Source organism: Myotis nattereri (assembly GCF_964212035.1).
Source record: "Myotis nattereri genome assembly, chromosome: 1".
Lineage (NCBI taxonomy): Eukaryota > Metazoa > Chordata > Mammalia > Chiroptera > Vespertilionidae > Myotis > Myotis nattereri.
This window is the reverse complement of record NC_138075.1, coordinates 88,712,804-88,732,401: the sequence shown is the minus strand read 5'-3', so window position 1 is coordinate 88,732,401 and position 19,598 is coordinate 88,712,804. Positions and strand designations below refer to the sequence as shown.

Below are 19,598 nucleotides of genomic sequence, written 5' to 3'. Positions count from 1 at the left end.
GCTGCTGGCTGAGCGGCGCCCCCCTGTAGGAGCGCACTGACTCCCAGGTGGCAGCTCCTGCATTGAGCGTCTGCCCCCTGGTGGTCAGTGCGCTTCATAGTGACCGGTTGTTCTGCCGTTCGGTTGATTTGCATATTAGTCTTTTATTACATATGATGATAATAAACTTAAAGTCTTCAAAAGGGAACAATTCATTTTATAATGGCCTATCCAATGTAAATCATTTACAAGACTCAATCTGATTAAAAGTTTATACTAGAGTTTGCTCTCAGTGTTGTACATTCTGTTTTTTTTAAAAATATATTTTATTGATTTTCTACAGAGAGGAAGGGAGAGGGACAGAGAGTAAGAAACATCAATGAGAGAGAAACATTGACCAGCTGCCTCCTGCACACCTCCCACTGGGGATGTGCCCGCAACCAAGGTATGTGCCCTTGACCGGAATCGAACCCAGGACTCTTCAGTCTGCAGGGCAACGCTCCATCCACTGAGCCAAACCGGTTTGGCCATTCTGTTGTTTTTAACAAATGTGTGATGACATGTATCCACCATAAGTATCACCCTGAATGGTTTCACTGCCCTAAAAACCCTCTATGCTCCACCTTTCCTCTCTCTCTCTCTCTCTCTTTCTCTCTCAAATCAATAATTTGATATTGATGGTGTATTTGCAAGTACCTCCAGTAAGTTCTCAGATTAAAAAAAAAATTTTTATGTTGCTATGCAACGGAAGATCTAGCTCATTATTATTGTTATTCATTTTTATTTTTTGCTAATTCTTGCCCGAAAATATTTTTCCATTGATTTTTTTTTTTTTTTTTTAGGGAGAGTGGGAGAGAGATGAAAAGACAGAGAAAAACATTGATGTGAGAGAAACACATTGACTGTGTGAGCCCAACCAGGGACTAGGCCAAGGAGGAGCCTGCAACTGAGATACATGCCCTTGACTGGTCATCGAACCTGGACCCTTTGGTCTGCAGGCCAACGCTCTATCCACTGAGCCAAACTGGCTAGGGCATCCTCATATTTAAAAGGGTTATTTATAAATTGATAAGCCTTACAGATTAAATGGGAATTTTCTGTGCAATATCTCAGTTCATAAATTAACATTGATTTTTTAACATCTGAGTCACTAAGTTTTCCATGCTTTTAAGATGTCTTTGTTAAATATTGTTTTGATTAGTAAGAGTTTTAGTCTTGTACCTAGACAGATTTCCAAAAGGAAATTTGAGTTACCTTAAAATAAAACCTATCCTTGTTTTATGGATCTCTCCCACCTTCAATAGCGGACTTACATAGACCAAATTAGGAATCCTTTAGCTATACAACTGCTATTTGGGGGTTTTACTCTTATTTTTGGAGGTATTTTACCAGAGTAAGTATATCAAATTCATAAAAAAAATTTTAGACTACATTGTACACGAAGTTTACAGAGGAAATTTTTATTTTCCCCTGACTTACAATTACTAAAAGGAGAAAAAACAAATCAGACTTGAAAACATACTTTAGCCCTGGCCGGGCAGGTCAGGTGGTTAGAGTGCTGCCCTGATAAACAAGGCAGTGGGTTCGATTCCTGGTCAGGGCACACACAAGAATCAATCAACAAATGTGTAAATAAGTGGAACAACAAACCCATGTCTCTCTCTCTCTCTCTCTCATTAATAAAGAAACAAAGAAAAATGATAATTTAAAATCAAGAAATAAATCACCATTGACAATCTGAAGTCTAGCAACTTTAAAGAGATGGCTTTTTGTTAAATAGTTCATGTAAAAAACAATCAACAATAAAGTTGCCGCCAAAACCGGTTTGGCTCAGTGGATAGAGCGTCGGCCTGCGGACTGAAAGGTCCCAGGTTCGATTCCGGTCAAGGGCATGTACCTGGGTTGCGGGCACATCCCCAGTAGGAGATGTGCAGGAGGCAGCTGATCGATGTTTCTCTCTCATCGATGTTTCTAAGTCTCTATCTCTCTCCCTTCCTCTCTGTAAAAAATCAATAAAATATATTAAAAAAAAAAGAAAAAAAAAAAAAAAAAAGAGATGGCTTTTTGTTAAATAGTTCATGTAAAAAACAATCAACAATAAAGTTGCCGCCAAAACCGGTTTGGCTCAGTGGATAGAGCGTCGGCCTGCGGACTGAAGGGTCCCGGGTTCGATTCCGGTCAGGGGCACGTGCCTGGGTTGCGGGCACATCCCCAGTGGGAGATGTGCAGGAGGCAGCTGACCGATGTTTCTCTCTCATCGATGTTTCTAACTCTCTATCTCTCTCCCTTCCTCTCTGTAAAAAACCAATAAAATATATTTAAAAAAAAAAACAAAACAAAAAACAATAAAGTTGCCTTAGCAGCTTGAGATTCTCTTAAGTAATATGTTAAAAGGTCAGAAAGTTTGACGTTTTGGTCAGCAGACACTTGTGCTTCTATTTTCTGAAAAAGGGGAAGAAAACTGGCATTTATTCGTCACTTATATTCTACACTCAGTGTTTTCTTTCTTAATTACTGTAAATAATCTATAATAATAAAAGGATAATATGCTAATTAGACCGGACATCTTCCGAATGTCATTCCGGACATCCTTCCTGACCAAGCCAGGGCCAGAGGGAAGCCAGCCTGGGTCCCGGGTGCCTGAGGGTGGCTGGAGGAGGGAAGCCCAGGTCCCTGGTGCTGGAGGGAAGCCGGTGCTGGCAGTCGGGGGGAAGGAAAGCCTACTCTTGCACGAATTTTTGTGCATCGGGCCTCTAGTTAAAGGTATAAATAACTATAGTATTCATTCCTATGTAATCTGAGTTTCTTTTCTTTTTAAAAAAATATATTTTATTGATTTTTTACAGGGAGGAAGGGAGAGAGATGGAAAGTTAGAAACATCGATGAGAGAGAAACATCGATCAGCTGCCTCCTGCACACCCCCTACTGGGGATGTGCCCGCAACCAAGGTACATGCCCTTGACCGGAATCGAACCTGGGACCCTTCAGTCCACAGGCCGACGCTCTATCCACTGAGCCAAACTGGCTAGGGCCTGAGTTTCTTTTCTACCAGCCTGTTACTTTTCTTTGTAACTCTGACAAAAAAAAATGAACAGAAAAAAAAGATGAGATCAAATGAAATTAGTGAATTTATGGAAGAACTCTATATTGGATTCAATTTCTTGGCTATAAAGAGTTTCAATATTGTCTTTCAGCTTCACTTGTATTTTCTCTCACTCCATTTCAATAGCAATTGATATGTACACATGATTTTAAAATAATAAAGCTGGCAGTGGTAAACTAGATAATTGAAACTAATCCTTGTACAGAGGAAACCAGAAAACATAGTCAAAATATTAACAAAATGTGTTTGAAGACAGCATGGAGCAATAAATAGATGTGGTTAGTTTAAACTGGGATCAAATGGGAAGTATCCATGTCAGATTAAAAAGGTGAGAACTCGCCCTAGCCGGTTTGGCTCAGTGGATGGAGCATTGGTCTTGTGGACTAAAGGGTCCTAGGTTCAACTCTGGTCAAGGGCACATGCCTGGGTTGTGAGCTTGATCCCCAGTGTGGGGTGTGCAGGAGGCAGCCAATCGATGATTCTCTCTCATCATTGATGTTTCTAGCTCTCTCTCCCTCTCCCTTCCCTCTCTGAAATCAATAATATATATATTTTAAAGGTATAAATAACTATAGTATTAATATATATATATATATATATATATATATATATACATATATACATATATATATATATTTTTTAAAGGTGAGAACTCTCCATTCATTCAGGAGAATCAGAGTTTGATAAAGAAAGATGGACTATGTCAACAAAATACAAGATGGGGACCTTGTTTGGATGCTGACTCAAAAAAATTCCACGGTAAAAAGCCAATTTTGAGACGACTGGAAACATCTGTCGTCTAGATATTTGATGACATTAAGGGGAATCATTGATAATCATGTTGGTAACACTAGTATATTAAAATTATTTGTCTTAAAAAACAGCGATGTAGTCCTGGCTGGGTAGCTCAGTTACTTAGAGCATCGTCCAGATATGCTAGGGTTGCGGGTTTGATCCCTGGTCAGGGAAAATACAAGAATCAACCAATGAATGCATAAACAAGTGGAACAACAAATCCATGTTTTTCTCTTTCCCTCCCTTCCTCTCTCTAAAATCAATATATTAAAAAAAAAAGCTGTGGTACATTTACACAATAGAATAGTACTTGGCCATAAATATAAGAGAATCTAACCTATAAAAAACACAGAGATGTATACAAAAGGCAGAAAAGACAAAGAACTTAAAGCAATGTAGAGAATGTTAACATTTGGGATATCTGGGTGATGCATGTATATGAATTTTTGGTCTTACTCTTGCAATTTTTCTGTAAGTATGAAATTGTTGTCAACATAAAAAGTTAAGCCTGGCTGGCATGGCTCAGTGGTTGAGTGTCAACCTATGAACCAGGAGGTCACTGCACGATTCCTGGTCAGGGCACATGTCCAGGTTGTGGGCTCAATCCCCAGTGTGGGGTCTGCAGGAGACAGCTGATCAATGATTTTCTCTCCTCATTGATGATTCTATCTCTCTCTCCCTCTCCCCTCCTTTCTGAAATCAATAAAAAAATATTTTTTAAATGTTAAAATAAAAAACCTTGCACATCCACCAGAACAGCTAAAATAGAAAAAAAAGTGCCAAGTATTACAAGCTTGTGCAGCAATCCAATGCTCATTCCTTCTGGTGGGAATGTAAACTGTTACAATCACTTAGAAACAGTTTGGCAGTATCTACAAAATCTTTTCACATGGATACCCTGGGACCCACCAATTCCCCTTCTAGTTATGTACACCCAACAGAAAAGTGCACTATGTTCAACTGAAGATATACAAGAATGGTCTTAGCAGTACCATTTGTAAAGAGCTCCACACTAGAAACTACCCAAATGGTCTACCAACAGGAGAACAGATAAGTTTAAGTACATCCTTGCAATAGCATACTATACAGTAGTAAGAGTGTAGGAAATACACCTACATGTAACGACATGGACGAATCTTATGTACATAATATTGACTAAATGACACTAGACATAAAAGAATGCATACTGCATTTATAGAAAATATGAAAATGAAACTAATCTATGCTGTCAGAAGCTAGGATAGTGGTTAGCCTTACAGGAATTGGTAGCTAGGAAGGGCATCCGGGTTGCTGGTAATGTTCTCGTTCTTGATTTGGGTGTTCATTACATAGATGTGTTAAATTTGTAAAATTTCACTGAGATGGGGAAGGAACCAGGTGGAGGGGGACAGTGGGTTGGGAGGTAAAGGGCAGACATCTGTAATACTCTCAATCAAGGTTAAACAACCCCATCTGGTTTGGCTCAGTAGATAGAGCATCAGCCTGCGGAGTGAAAGTTTCGAGGTTTGATTTCGGTCACTGGCACAGGCGTGGGTTGCGGGCTTGATCCCATTTGTGGGGGGGGGGGGGGAGTGTGTAGGAGACAGCACATCTATGATTCTCTCTCTTCACTGATGTTTCTATCTCTCTCTCTCCCTCTCCCTTCCTCTCTGAAATCAATAAAAAAAAAATTTTAAAAAATGTGTGCTGGGTCTGAATTATTGTGTTTGCCCAGCCTGCCAACAAAATTTTTGTTTTATTTGTATTTACTTAAAAAAAATCAGAATTCTTACTTGCATATATCTGTAGAATCCTGAGTTCCTAAAGCATATAATGAAGAACTAATTCTATTGTAATCATCTGCAGCACCTATGGAAAAAGGTTCAAGAATTTAATATATTTATTCATTAATTAAAAAATATTGAGCATCTACCTGCCAAACAATGTGTATGTAATAGGAGATAGCCAAAGTCCACTGAAGGAAATGAGAAAAACTATAATACAATATGATGAATATTACATTAGAAGGAGGTACAAACTACTATGGCAGCAACAGAAACAGGTGATTTCACCTGAGTAAGTCAGAGAAACATTTATAGACACTGCAGAATGAGTTTCAGCTTGTAGGATGAGCAAATCTTTACCAGGTAATGTGTAAGGGGGAGCATTTCAGATAAAGGGAAGAGCATGAATTAGGCCAGGGAGGCATGAAGAGCACATTCAGAGAGTCTTCTAGGACTATGGCACTGAAGGGTACAGAGGGAAAGTAGATGGAGTTGACCATAAGCATCTTTGAGTCTAAGGACAAAACTGACAACCAATACGAAAGTGTCCCACAGTAGGTTTGTTTTTCATAGCTATATGATTGTAACAATTCTGTAACGATGCTGTGTGTATTGTAGGATTTAATAAGTAAAGGGATGCTGGGAGTCAAGTACGAAATGGGAGGACAAGGAGGGAGGCTGTTGTGTTAAGTGGGAAACTGGAATTGAAGATATCAGTAGGGCCTCATTCTTTTTAACAGACCTAGATACGTGTAGGGAATGCATGTAGTATTTCCTAGCCCGATCCACCTAAGGGGCCTCCATGTGAAGACACCTGGTAACAGTAAGCACACCCAGGGGCCTGTTCTTGCTTTCCAAATGCCATTCCCCATGAAAAGAACCAGGCTTTTTGGAGAAATAGATGATTTTCAAGGAGCCAGGAACAGGCTGTGCCAGAAAATAAGGAAATGCTCCAAAAAGTATGTGAACATCTCCAAAGGCAGCTGGCTCAAAGGGGCTTTCCTGGGCCCGATTGGAGAACATCTGAACATCCAAATAAACAAAAGCAGTGATGGCCCGGCCGGCTAGGCTCCGTGGTTGAGCTTGGACCTCTGAGTGGGACAGGAGGTCAGGGTTTGTTTCCCGGTCAGGGCACATGCCCGGCCCCAGCTGGCGGCAGCTGTTTGAGTGACTCCACTGGAGACCTGAAGAAACTGCCCAGCTGAGCCCAGCCAGAATTGCCGATCCAAAGAGTTGTGAGCAAATAAATGGTCGTTATTTTAAATCACTGTCTGAGGGCACTCTGTTCCACAGCCCTGGGTAACTGGTACACCACCTTACCCAAGTAACCAACGTAACACCACCAACACTTCAACAAATGACCTCAAGTGCCTGCAAATGTGGTGCCCAGAGGAGGACACGGCATTACATTGTTAGGGCGGTTACAGCAAAGTACAGGCTCACCTCGTTTTGTTGGGCTTCTATTTATTGTGCTTCACAGGTCTTACTTTTTTGTGTGTTTTTCTAAATCCTCATCCAAGGACAGGTTTATTAATGAGGAAGGGGGGGCAGTGGGTTAAGAGAGAGAGATAGAGATAGAGATAGAGAGACAGAGAGGGATATATATAAATATAAATACAAATATATATATATATATATATATATATATATATATATATATATAGAGAGAGAGAGAGAGAGAGAGAGAGAGAGAGACATGCATCGGTTGCCTCCCGTTTGTGCCCCAACCAGGGATCAAATTTGTAACCTGGGTATGTTCCCTGACTGAGAATCGAACCCGAAACGTTTTCAGTATACAGGATGTATCTCCAACCAACTGAGCCACGCTTGCCAAGGCAGGTGTTGCATTTTTTAAAAAAACAGAAGGCTAGACCATCCACCAGCATGAAGATTACGACTCACTTTCTGTGATGCTGGCTTTCTCGCTGGATCGGAACTCTGATGAACTCTAAGGTAAGCCTCCACCACAAACTGGGTAGCTTAAAACAACAGGCATCTGTTCTCTCACAGTTCTGGAAGCTAGGTACCCAAAATCAAGGCGTCGGCAGGGCCATGCTCCCACTCAGACTCTGGGTAGAATCTCTCCTTGCCTCTTCCTAGCTCCTAGGGGGACCAGCAGTCCTTGGCTTGTGGTCACATCACTCCAATCTGTTTCTGTCATCCCATGGAGTTCTCCCTCCTCGTGTGTCACTGTCTTCTTCTTCTTCTTTTAACCAGGCATTTTTTATTATTTCCCCTTTATTTCATTTTTATTTTTTTTAAGTATTTTTTATTGCTTTCAGAGAGGCAGGGAGAGGGAGCGAGAGATAGAAACATCAATGATGATAGAGAATCATGGATCGGCTGTCTCCTGCACGTCCCACACTGGGGATCGAGCCCACAACCCGGGCGTGTGCCCTGACGGGAATCGAACCTGTGACCTCCTGGTTCATAGGTCGCCACTCAACCACTGAGCAACACCAGCCGGGCTGTGTGTCTCTTTGTTTACATGGCCTTTTCCTCTTATAGGGATAACCCCGTCATATTGGATTAGGGGCCGCTCTCGTGGTGACCTCACCGTAATTTGGTTGTGTCTGCAAAGATCTTATTCCCAAGTGAGGTCACATTCCTAGGTGCCAGGGGTTAGGACTTCAAAACATGTCTCTGGAGGGACCCAGGTCAGCCCATAACAGTCACAAAAGCCCTTTTGTAGTTAGTCTTCCTTTCAAGTATGCATTTGAACGTGATTATGAAGAAACAGGACAACCCCCAAGTGGAAGGACTGTCTAGGATAACTGGTCTCCAGTCTTCGAAAATGCCTACAAAGAACGACCTGGGAACTATTTCAGATTAAAGTAGGTTAAAGAGACATGATGTCCGAACGCAATGTGTGGTTTGAACTTTCCTTTGCTGTAAAGGGCATTATAGGGGCGATGGATGGAAACTGAATAATGTCTGCAGAGTAAATGAGGAAAATACTGTAAATACTGCACCAGGGTTAATTTCTTGATTTTGATCATCGCACTGGGGGTGAGGAGAGAGATCCCTTCGTGTTCAGGAAATACACACGGAGGCGGGACACTTCCTGAAACAACCATCAGAAAGGCTGCTGCACGGAGTCCCCATCTCCCCGCAGCGGGCCGCCCCCGTCCTCCAGTCCGCCTCCCCCGGGCTGCGCTCCGGGGACCGGCCGCTCAGGAGCCACCATGTCCGCGGGAGGCGCCCTCAGCCTCCACTCGGCTCAAGAAGGAGCCTTCTCGGCGGAGGAGAGAGAGACCGGGGGCCTGAGGCGGCCCCGAGCCCGAGCCGGGAGCGTGACATTTCCGCTCCTCTCGGTTCAGAGGCGCGCCGCCCCCGCCCGGCCCCCGCGTCTCCCCCGCGAACGGCCGCCCGACCCGACCTTCCGTCCGCTGTGCCTCTCCCCGCGGCTCGATGGGGTCACCGTCTACCCTGGAAGGCCCGGAACGAGGAGTGAGACAGTTTCCTGCTAAATTGATGACGAAACTCTGATCTCAGTCTCTAAGTTGCACGGACTCATTTGGGTTGACAGGAAGGCGAGACCAAGCCCGGGCCCTGACCCACCCTCGGTGGGGCCCTCACAAGTGCTGGGCGCCGGGTGCGGCGAGACCCGGTCCCCCCTCCCGGGCCCGGGACTCTGAGAACCCGGAGACAGGGCGCCGGGGACGTCAGGCCGGGGGCGTGGCGTATGCAGATGAGCAGGCGCGCAGAGGCTGCCGGTCGCACTCCGCCGGCGCCCCCACGTCCCCGCATCCCGAGATGGACGCGCCCCCGGGGTTGCTGTCGCATCGGGCGCGGTTGCCGCTCGGGTCCCTGGGGCAGCGGGGGCGCCGCGGCGTGTTGAGGGTAGTGAGCGTGTGTGAAGAGTGTGTCGCGCGTGGGGGTTGGGGTGTGGGCGGAGGCGGCAACTCATACTTACCTGGCAGGGGAGATACCATGATCACGAAGGTGGTTTTCCCAGGGCGAGGCTTATCCATTGCACTCCGGATGTGCTGACCCCTGCGATTTCCCCAAATGTGGGAAACTCGACTGCATAATTTGTGGTAGTGGGGGACTGCGTTCGCGCTCTCCCCTGATTCTTCCGGTTCCAAAAGCAGAAGTGTCTCTGTAGCTTTGCGTGCGGAAGGCGCGTGGCCTTTCTGTTTCTGACACTTCAACTTGGGAAGTGTTTTTCTTCTCTTAATAAAAGGGCTACAGTGGGCTTCAGTTACTGCTTCTTTTGCATTCTCTTTACCTCCCTCCCGGCTTTCAGAACCTCTCAAACCAGTTTGACATTCTTAGCTGCTTACTACCCAGGTTCAAGTTTTCCTCAGCACAGAACTGGGCAATCCCAAAGCAAATAATGCCTGACGGGACGGTGGGACGGTGGGACGGTGGGACGGTGGGACGGACGGTGGGTTTTCCCCGAAGTGCAGGTTAGGAAAGAGAGGTCGTCAAAGTTCTGTCCTGCAGAAGCTGCTCATCGTGTTAGTTGCCTGCAGCCAAGGCTATCCTACCTATAGAGCTCCTTTTAAAATACATATATCATTGATTTCAGAGTGAGAGGGAGATAGAAACACAAGTAAGCCACGGGGGCCTGGATCTGTAGAGCTCTTTATTGATATTTCACCTGTTGTCCTAATAATGTTCTTAAAGAGGAAATTCAAGATAATGTGTTGCATCTGTACATGTCTTTTTAGGTTTATTTAATCTGGAAAAGTTCCTGGCATTTTCTTCTCCTGCCATTGTTTACTCTCATGGAATATGCCCCTCACCCCGTATTCTCCGGGTTCCCACCCAACTACGACTCCCAGGCCACTCACCCTGTCTGGCCCACTTTTGTTTCTCCTCAGAGCATAAAGAACCAGTTTTCAACCGTTTTCATCTCATAGCACACAAACTAAAATTCCGCAGCACACTATATAAAATATATTATTTGCGAATCTAACAAAAAAAAAGTGTAATTTTGATTCACTCACACCGGGCGGTTATTGTATCTGTAATACTTTCAACAATAAAAATTTAGTTTTTTAGCCGAAACCGGTTTGGCTCAGTGGATGGAGCGTCGGCCTGCGGACTGAAGGGTCCCAGGTTCAATTCCGGTCAAGGGCATGTGCCTGGGTTGCGGGCACATCCCCGGTGGGGGATGTGCAGGAGGCGGCTGGTCGATGTTTCTCTCTCATCGATGTTTCTGACTCTCTATCTCTCTCTCTTCCTCTCTGTAAAAAATCAATAAAATATATTTAAAAAAAAAATCTGCTGTGTTTAAAAAAAAAAATTTAGTTTTTTAAAGATCAACTGTCTGAAATTTGCTTTATTTTCAAAATAAATATTCAGCAGTTTGTTCTCAAACTTCTTTATGTACGTCTACATAAACATACATCAAATACATCAAAATGTGAATGTAGTGAGATTATCTTTTAATCATTTTCTCTTAAGATTCTAAATATTAGTGTTTTTTGTTTTTCTTTAGTCGTACCATGAGGTGTGTTTTATTTCATTAATCATACAAATAATTTTCTACAATAACTAACCGAGGGCAAACGGGAGAATTTGGCAGTCTGCTGCGGGGGAGGAGCCCCACAGGCCCCCGTGGCTCAACAGTTGAGCATGGACCTATGAACCAGGAGGTCACGGTTAGATTTCCCCCAGGGCACATGCCTGGGTTGCAGGCTTGATCCCCAGCTGGTGGGGTGGGCAGTCGATCAATGATTCTCTCTGATCATTGGTGTTTGTGTGCTATGAGATGAAAACGGTTGAAAACTGGTTCTTTATGCTCTGAGGAGAAACAAAAGTGGGCCAGACAGGGTGAGTGGCCTGGGAGTCGTAGTTGGGTGGGAACCCGGAGAATACGGGGTGAGGGGCATATTCCATGAGAGTAAACAATGGCAGGAGAAGAAAATGCCAGGAACTTTTCCAGATTAAATAAACCTAAAAAGACATGTACAGATGCAACACATTATCTTGAATTTCCTCTTTAAGAACATTATTAGGACAACAGGTGAAATATCAATAAAGAGCTCTACAGATCCAGGCCCCCGTGGCTTACTTGTGTTTCTATCTCCCTCTCACTCTGAAATCAATGATATATGTATTTTAAAAGGAGCTCTATAGGTAGGATAGCCTTGGCTGCAGGCAACTAACACGATGAGCAGCTTCTGCAGGACAGAACTTTGACGACCTCTCTTTCCTAACCTGCACTTCGGGGAAAACCCACCGTCCGTCCCACCGTCCCACCGTCCCACCGTCCCACCGTCCCGTCAGGCATTATTTGCTTTGGGATTGCCCAGTTCTGTGCTGAGGAAAACTTGAACCTGGGTAGTAAGCAGCTAAGAATGTCAAACTGGTTTGAGAGGTTCTGAAAGCCGGGAGGGAGGTAAAGAGAATGCAAAAGAAGCAGTAACTGAAGCCCACTGTAGCCCTTTTATTAAGAGAAGAAAAACACTTCCCAAGTTGAAGTGTCAGAAACAGAAAGGCCACGCGCCTTCCGCACGCAAAGCTACAGAGACACTTCTGCTTTTGGAACCGGAAGAATCAGGGGAGAGCGCGAACGCAGTCCCCCACTACCACAAATTATGCAGTCGAGTTTCCCACATTTGGGGAAATCGCAGGGGTCAGCACATCCGGAGTGCAATGGATAAGCCTCGCCCTGGGAAAACCACCTTCGTGATCATGGTATCTCCCCTGCCAGGTAAGTATGAGTTGCCGCCTCCGCCCACACCCCAACCCCCACGCGCGACACACTCTTCACACACGCTCACTACCCTCAACACGCCGCGGCGCCCCCGCTGCCCCAGGGACCCGAGCGGCAACCGCGCCCGATGCGACAGCAACCCCGGGGGCGCGTCCATCTCGGGATGCGGGGACGTGGGGGCGCCGGCGGAGTGCGACCGGCAGCCTCTGCGCGCCTGCTCATCTGCATACGCCACGCCCCCGGCCTGACGTCCCCGGCGCCCTGTCTCCGGATTCTGATCCGCGCCTGTGGCCGCGAGGAGACGAGTCCCCGACCCGGGAGGGAGGACGGGGTCTCGCCGCACCCGGCGCCCAGCACTTGTGAGGGCCCCACCGAGGGTGGGTCAGGGCCCGGGCTTGGTCTCGCCTTCCTGTCAACCCAAATGAGTCCGTGCAACTTAGAGACTGAGATCAGAGTTTCGTCATCAATTTAGCAGGAAACTGTCTCACTCCTCGTTCCGGGCCTTCCAGGGTAGACGGTGACCCCATCGAGCCGCGGGGAAAGGAACAGCGGACGGAAGGTCGGGTCGGGCGGCCGTTCGCGGGGGAGACGCGGGGGCCGGGCGGGGGCGGCGCGCCTCTGAACCGAGAGGAGCGGAAATGTCACGCTCCCGGCTCGGGCTCGGGGCCGCCTCAGGCCCCCGGGTCTCTCTCCTCCGCCGAGAAGGCTCCTTCTTGAGCCGAGTGGAGGCTGAAGGCGCCTCCCGCGGACATGGTGGCTCCTGAGCGGCCGGTCCCCGGAGCGCAGCCGGGGGAGGCGGACTGGAGGACGGGGGCGGCCCGCTGCGGGGAGATGGGGACTCCGTGCAGAAGCCTGCTTGTTGTAGTAGCTGCTGTTGGTGGGAATCCCCAGCCCAGAACATTTCTTCCATTGCTTTCTAGAGAGAGCGTGGAGGGAGGCTGGTGGGGGAGAGACAGACACAGAGAGAAAGAGGGAGAGAAACATCCACGAGAGCGACACCACCGTTGGTATTTCTGCCAAAAGTGCACAACCTAAACCGAATAATTTGACAAACCCAAATTAAGGGGCATTCTGTAGGCCTGTGCTCGCAATAGTGTCCAAAGCTATGTGATACAAAAACCCAGCCACTTTTCCAGATGAAAACAATCTAAAGAGACATGCTCTGCCCTCATCCGTTTGGCTCAGTGGATAGAGCGTCGGCCTGCGGACTCAAGGGTCCCAGGTTCGATTCTGGTCAAGGGCATGTGCCTTGGTTGCGGGCACATCCCCAGTAGGGGGTGTGCAGGAGGCAGCTGATCGATGTTTCTAACTCTCTATCCCTCTCCCTTCCTCTCTGTAAAAAAAAAAAAAAATCAATAAAATATGTATTTTTTAAAAAATGAGAGACATGCCCTGAGTGCAACACGTTGGTTTGAATTTCCTTTTGAAGTGAAGGACATTACTGGGACAGCCGCTGGAATGTGAATAAAGGCCTGTGGATTAGATAACCATAGTATCAGTTAACTTTCTGATCTTTATTATTGTAATGAGGATTTAAGAGAATTATTTGGTTTTAGGAAATTCACACTGAAGTGTTTAAGAGTCAAGAGGCATCATATCTGCAACTTACTCAAATGGATTAAGACAAATGAGATGTATAAATGCGTGTGTGTGTGTGTGTGTGTGTGTGTGTAAAGAGGAAGGACTAAGCCAATGTGATAATGTGTACATTTGGGGAATCTGGGTGAAGGGTATCCAGGAATTCTTTGTACCTTCCTCACAACTACCTGAAAGTCAGAAATTAAGAGAATTACACACTTAACTTCAGGTGTTTGAGTTACTGTCCATTTAGAGTACATCATCAGACAGCGACGCCTCCGGAACCCCCGAACCTCCCATCTGTAGCTCCAGCCGGACCTGGCCAGAGGACCTCAGAAGCCATGTCGCAGCCCCATAGTGGTGTCGGCACTGCCTTTATTCAGACGCAGTAGCTGCACGCAGCCGTGGCTGACACGTTTCTGGAGCACATATGCCGCCTGGACATTGATTTGCTGCCCACCATGGCCGGGAACACTGGCATCATCTGTACCATCGGCCTTGCTTGCCGATCAGTGGAGACATTGAAAGAGATGATTCAATCTGGAATGAAAGTGGCTCGTCTGACTTTTTCTCCTGGAACTCACGAGTACCATGCGGAGACCATCAAGACCGTGCGCAGGGCACTGAAAGCTGTGGCCCTGGACACTAAAGGACCTGAGATCCGAACCGGGCTCATCAAGGGCAGCGGCACCGCGGAGGTGGAGCTGAAGGAAGGGGCCACTCTCAAGAGCACGCTGGAGAAGGCCTACATGGAAAAGTGTGAGGGAAACACCCTGTGGCTGGACTGCAAGAATATTTGCAAGGTAGCGGAAGTGGGCGGCGAGATCTACGTGGAAGATGGACTTATTTCTCTGCAGGTGAAGGAGAAGGGGGCTGGCTTCCTGATAACAGAGGTGGAGATGGTGGCACTTTGGGCAGCAAGAAGGGCATGAACCTCCCTGGGGCTGCTGTGGACCTGCCTGTCAGAAAAGGAGACCCAGGATCTGACGTTTGGGGTGGAGCAGAATGTACATACGGTGTTCGCGTCTTTCATTTGCAAGGCACCTGATGGCCATGAAGTCAGGAAGGTCCTGGGGGAAAAAGGAAAGAACATCAAGAAAATCAGCAAAATCGAAAATCTTGAAGGAGATCCTGGAAGCCAGTGATGGGATCATGGTGGCTCCTGATGATCTAGGCATTGAGGTTCCTACAGAGAAGGTCATCCTTGTTCAAAAGATGAGGATGGGCCCTAGCCAGCTTGGCTCAGTGGATAAAGCGTCGGCCTGCGGACTGAAGGGTCCCAGGTTCGATTCCAGCCAAGGGCACATGCCTGGGTTGCGGGCTCGGTCCCCAGTGGGGGGCCTGCAGGAGGCAGCCAATCAATGATTCTCTCTCATCATTGATGTTTCTATCTCTTTTTCCTTCTCCCTTCCTCTCTGAAACCAATAAAGAAATATATTTTAAATAAATAAATAAATAAATAGAATTAAAAAAAAAAAGATGAGGATGGGGCGGTGCAACCGAGCTGGGAAGCCTGTCATCTGTGCCACACAGATGCTGGAGGGCATGATCAAGAAGCCCCGTCCCACGCAGGCTGAGGGCAGCGATGTGGCCAATGCAGCCCAGATGGAGCTGACTGCATTATGCTGTCTGGAGAGATGGCCAAAGGGGACTACCCTGGAGGCTGTGCGCATGCAGCACCTGATTGCCCGGGAGGCAGAGGCCACCCTCTACCACTTGCAATTATTTGAGGAACTCCGCTGCCTGGCGCCCTTACCAGCGACCGCACAGAAGCCACCGCCATGGGCGCCGTAGACGCCCCCTTCAAGTGCTGCAGTGGAGCTATAATCATCCTCACCAAGTCTGGCAGGTCTGCTCACCAGGTGGCCAGGTACCCCCCCGTGCTCCCATCATTGCTGTGACCCGCCAGGCCCACCTACACCGAGGCATCTTCCCTGTGCTGTGTAAGGACCAGTGCAGGAGGCCTGGGCTGAGGACGTGGACCTCCGGCTGAACTTGGCCATGCATGTTGGCAAGGCCCGAGGCTTCTTCAAGAAGGGAGATGTGGTCATCGTGCTGACCGGGTGGCGTCCTGGCTCTGGCTTCACCAATACCATGCGTATACTGCCTGTGCCGTGGTGGGCCCCAGAGCCCCTCCTCCAGCCCCTGTCCCATCCCCTCCCCCAACCCACCCCTTAGGCCAGCGATGCTTGCAGTGCTCACTTGGGCTGTAGTGTGGCACCGACGGGCTGGGGCTCCAGGGAAGAAGATTAAGGCCTCTGTGAAGCGTGGCTGTTTTTAAGACCCTGCTCAGGTATAATCCGGAGCCAGGCTTCCCATCTTACCGTCTGGCCCTACCCAAGCAAGACCGGCAGGGGTGCAGGACTGGAGGCTTGGGATTCTCCTCTGTGCACTCCATTCAGTTCCTGTGGAAATGGACACCCAGAGCACTCCCAAGCCTGGCCTGGCTCAGAAGATAGCCGGCTAGAGAGGGCAGTGGTTCCAGCGTCAGCAGACTCTGTCTGGCCCTGGCCTTCACTTGCTTCTCCAATCCCCTCGTTCTCCCCCACTCCCATCTCGTGCATTGTGTGCCTCTGTTCCTGCACTCCACTCAGCTGTCGCTGCAGACAAACTCCATCCTCCACCTTCATTATCCCCACTACTGCAGTCGCCTCTAGGCCTGTTGCTATAGAGCCTACCTGTGTGTCAATAAACAGCAGCTGAAGCAAAAAAAAGAATAAAAAAAATCAGACAACATATATCTTAATTTTAATGAGGAATTTGATACTCCTTATACCCTTCATGGATAAAATTGGAGAAATGAGCCCTAACCGGTTTGGCTCAGTGGATAGAGCATCGGTTTGCGGACTCAGGGGTCCCGGGTTCGATTCCGGTCAAGGGCATGTACCTTGGTTGCAGGCACATCCCCAGTGGGGAGTGTGCAGGAGGCAGCTGATCGATGTTTCTCTCTCATCGATGTTTCTAACTCTCTATCCCTCTCCCTTCCTCTCTGTAAAAAATCAATAAAATATATTTAAAAAAAAAAGTTGATGGAACTTGGGGACTCAACAAGGGCTGAGTCACATATGTTATCACCTGTTGGGAATGGCTAAAGGCATTTCCCCAAACCTGAAAAGGGATGATTGCTTGGCTGCCAGACAGCTCAGGGCATCTTAATCTACATGTCATTGCCTCCTACTGGCCAAACACCTGAAAAGCTGTAGGCTAATTCCCCCAAATCTGACAATGGACTCTGTATAGGAAACCCTGACCCTTTGAAGTGTATACCTCTGCTTCCCCTCAGGACAATTTGTGTTCATAAAAAGCATGGGGTCCTGGGACAGGAGATTTTAGTTTCCTTTAAACTAGGCTCCTCTGACCCCCAAATGCCTTTCAAAATTATATTTCGTCTCTGGACTCCTATTTAATCTACGCACAGCCTTCTCCAGATTGCTGAACCCTTCTTAATGCTGGGACAAGAACCCTGACAGTTCTATGTAATTATGAAATGTAGCTTAAAGAGAATTGTCTCCATCTAGAGATATAAGTGCTAAGGCTTTCAAACTTGCGGTAGCATTGTGTTGGTTGAACACTAGGCCATATGACTTATTCTCAGGGTTGACATCACACTCGCTCTGAGGCTCCTTTGCCCAGAAAAACTTCCTGTGTTGTTTTGTCCATAGACTTCTAGGCTGGAATAGGGAAAACATCAGAACAGTGTTGGAGTCTTCAGATTGGAAAGACTGCAGATATTTTGTAAAAATAAGGCATTTGATACTTTGGAGATTGGGTGCTTTCATTATCTCAAGACTCCTTAAAATTGAATGTGAGATTGATCTTCATGTTTTTTCTTTCCTCTCATTAGTGCCTCAGATACAATGCTAAATAAAACTCAGAAATGATTTTGCTTTAAAAATAAATAGCTATAACCAAAGAATATTGACTAATAAGTTAATACCAATTAATACAGAAAGAAAGAAAACTAAAACTTTAGCCTTTTTTGGCGTCACGTTCTTTTTATCTTACTCCGACTGGCTTATTTCGCTTAGCACAATGCTCTCCAGTTCCATCCATGTTGTTGCAAATGTTAAAAGTTCCTTCTTTTTATAGCAGCGTAGTATTCCACTGTGTAGATGTACCACAGTTTTTTTAATCCACTGGTGTCATGTTCTTTTTTTATTTTTTATTGTTTTATTGCTTAAAGTATTACAAAGAGTATTACATATGTCTCCTTCCCCCCTCCCTTGACATTCCCCCAGCCTCCCCTACCCCCCAGTGTCTTATGTTCATTGGTTATGCTCATATGCGTGCATACAAGTCCTTCGGTTGATCTCTTACCCCCACCTTCCCGCCCCCAACCCTCCCCAGCCTTCCCGTTGTAGTTTGACAGTCTGTCACATTCTTTTTACAAGAAATCTTTATTGTTGAGAGTCTTACAGATGTCCTTCTCCCCCCTCCCCCATTGCCACCCTCCACCCAGCTCCTGTCCTGCCCTAGGCCCCCTCCACCTTATTGTCTGTGACCATAGCAAACGCATATATGCATATAAATTTTTTGGTTAATCTCTTCCCAATGACTCCTCCCCCCTTTCCTCTTAGATTCATCTGTCTGTACCATGTTTCCATGCCACTGGTTCTATTATATTCATCGGTTTATTTTGTTTATTAGACTCCTTGTTTGTTTATTGATTTCAAATGTTGATTGATATGTATTTATTGCTATTTTATTGTTGTTGCTGTTCTTCTTCAAGAATGTCCTTTGCCCTAGCTGGTTTGGCTCACTGGATAGAGTGTCGGCCTGGGGACTGAAGGGTCCCAGGTTCGATTCCGGTCAAGGGCATGTACCTTGGTTTCGGGCACATCCCCAGTAGGGGGTGTGCAGGAGGCAGCTGATCGATGCTTCTCTCTTATCGATGTTTCTAACTCTCTATCCCTCTCCCTTCCTCTCTGTAAAAAAATCAATAAAATATATTTAAAAAGAAAAAAAGAAAAAAAGAGAGAATGCCCTTCAACATTTCACGTAATACTGGTTTGATGGTGATGAGCTCCTTTAGCTTTTTCTTGTCTGTGAGGCCCTTTATCTGACCTTCAATTCTAAATGATAGCTTTGCTGGAGAGAGGAATAGAGAGAAACATCAATTAGCTGCCACCTGCACACCTCCTACTGGAGATGTGCCCGCAACCAAGGCACATGCCCTTGACGGGAATCGAACCTGGGACCTTTCAGTCTGCAGTCCGACGCTCTATCCACTGAGCCAAACCAGTCAGGGCTGGATAGTGTACTCTTGACTGTAGGTCATTGCTATACATCACTCTGAATCTTTCTTGCCACTTCCTTCTGGCTTGCAAAGTTTCTGTTGAGAAATCAGCTGACATTCATATGAGTGCTCCCTTGTAGGTTACTAACTGCTTTTCTCAAAAAATATATTTATTGAATTCAGAGAGGAAGGGGGAGAGAGAGAGAGAAAGAGAGAGAGAGAGGGAGAGAGAGAGGGAGAGAGAGAGGGAGAGAAACATCAATGATGAGAATCATTTTTAAAAAATATATGTTTTATTGATCTTTTTACAGAGGGAGAGGGAAAGAGAGGAGCATTGATGAGAGAGAAACATCAATCAGATGCCTCCCACACACCCTCCACTGGGGATGTGCCTGCAACCAAGGTACATGCCCCTGACTGGAACTGAACCTGGGACCCTTCAGTCTGCAGGGCCGACGCTCTATCCACTGAGCC

General features: G+C 46.5%; 1 pseudogene across 1 annotated transcript; it reads left to right on the top strand.

Annotated features, from left to right (window-relative positions):
- The first annotated feature begins 14,229 nt into the window (after window positions 1–14,229).
- LOC308535327 (pyruvate kinase PKM-like) lies at window positions 14,230–16,774 on the top strand (annotated as a pseudogene). The gene is made up of 2 exons: window positions 14,230–15,103; window positions 15,368–16,774. The product of its transcript is annotated as a pyruvate kinase PKM-like (transcript).
- Window positions 16,775–19,598: the final 2,824 nt, after the last annotated feature.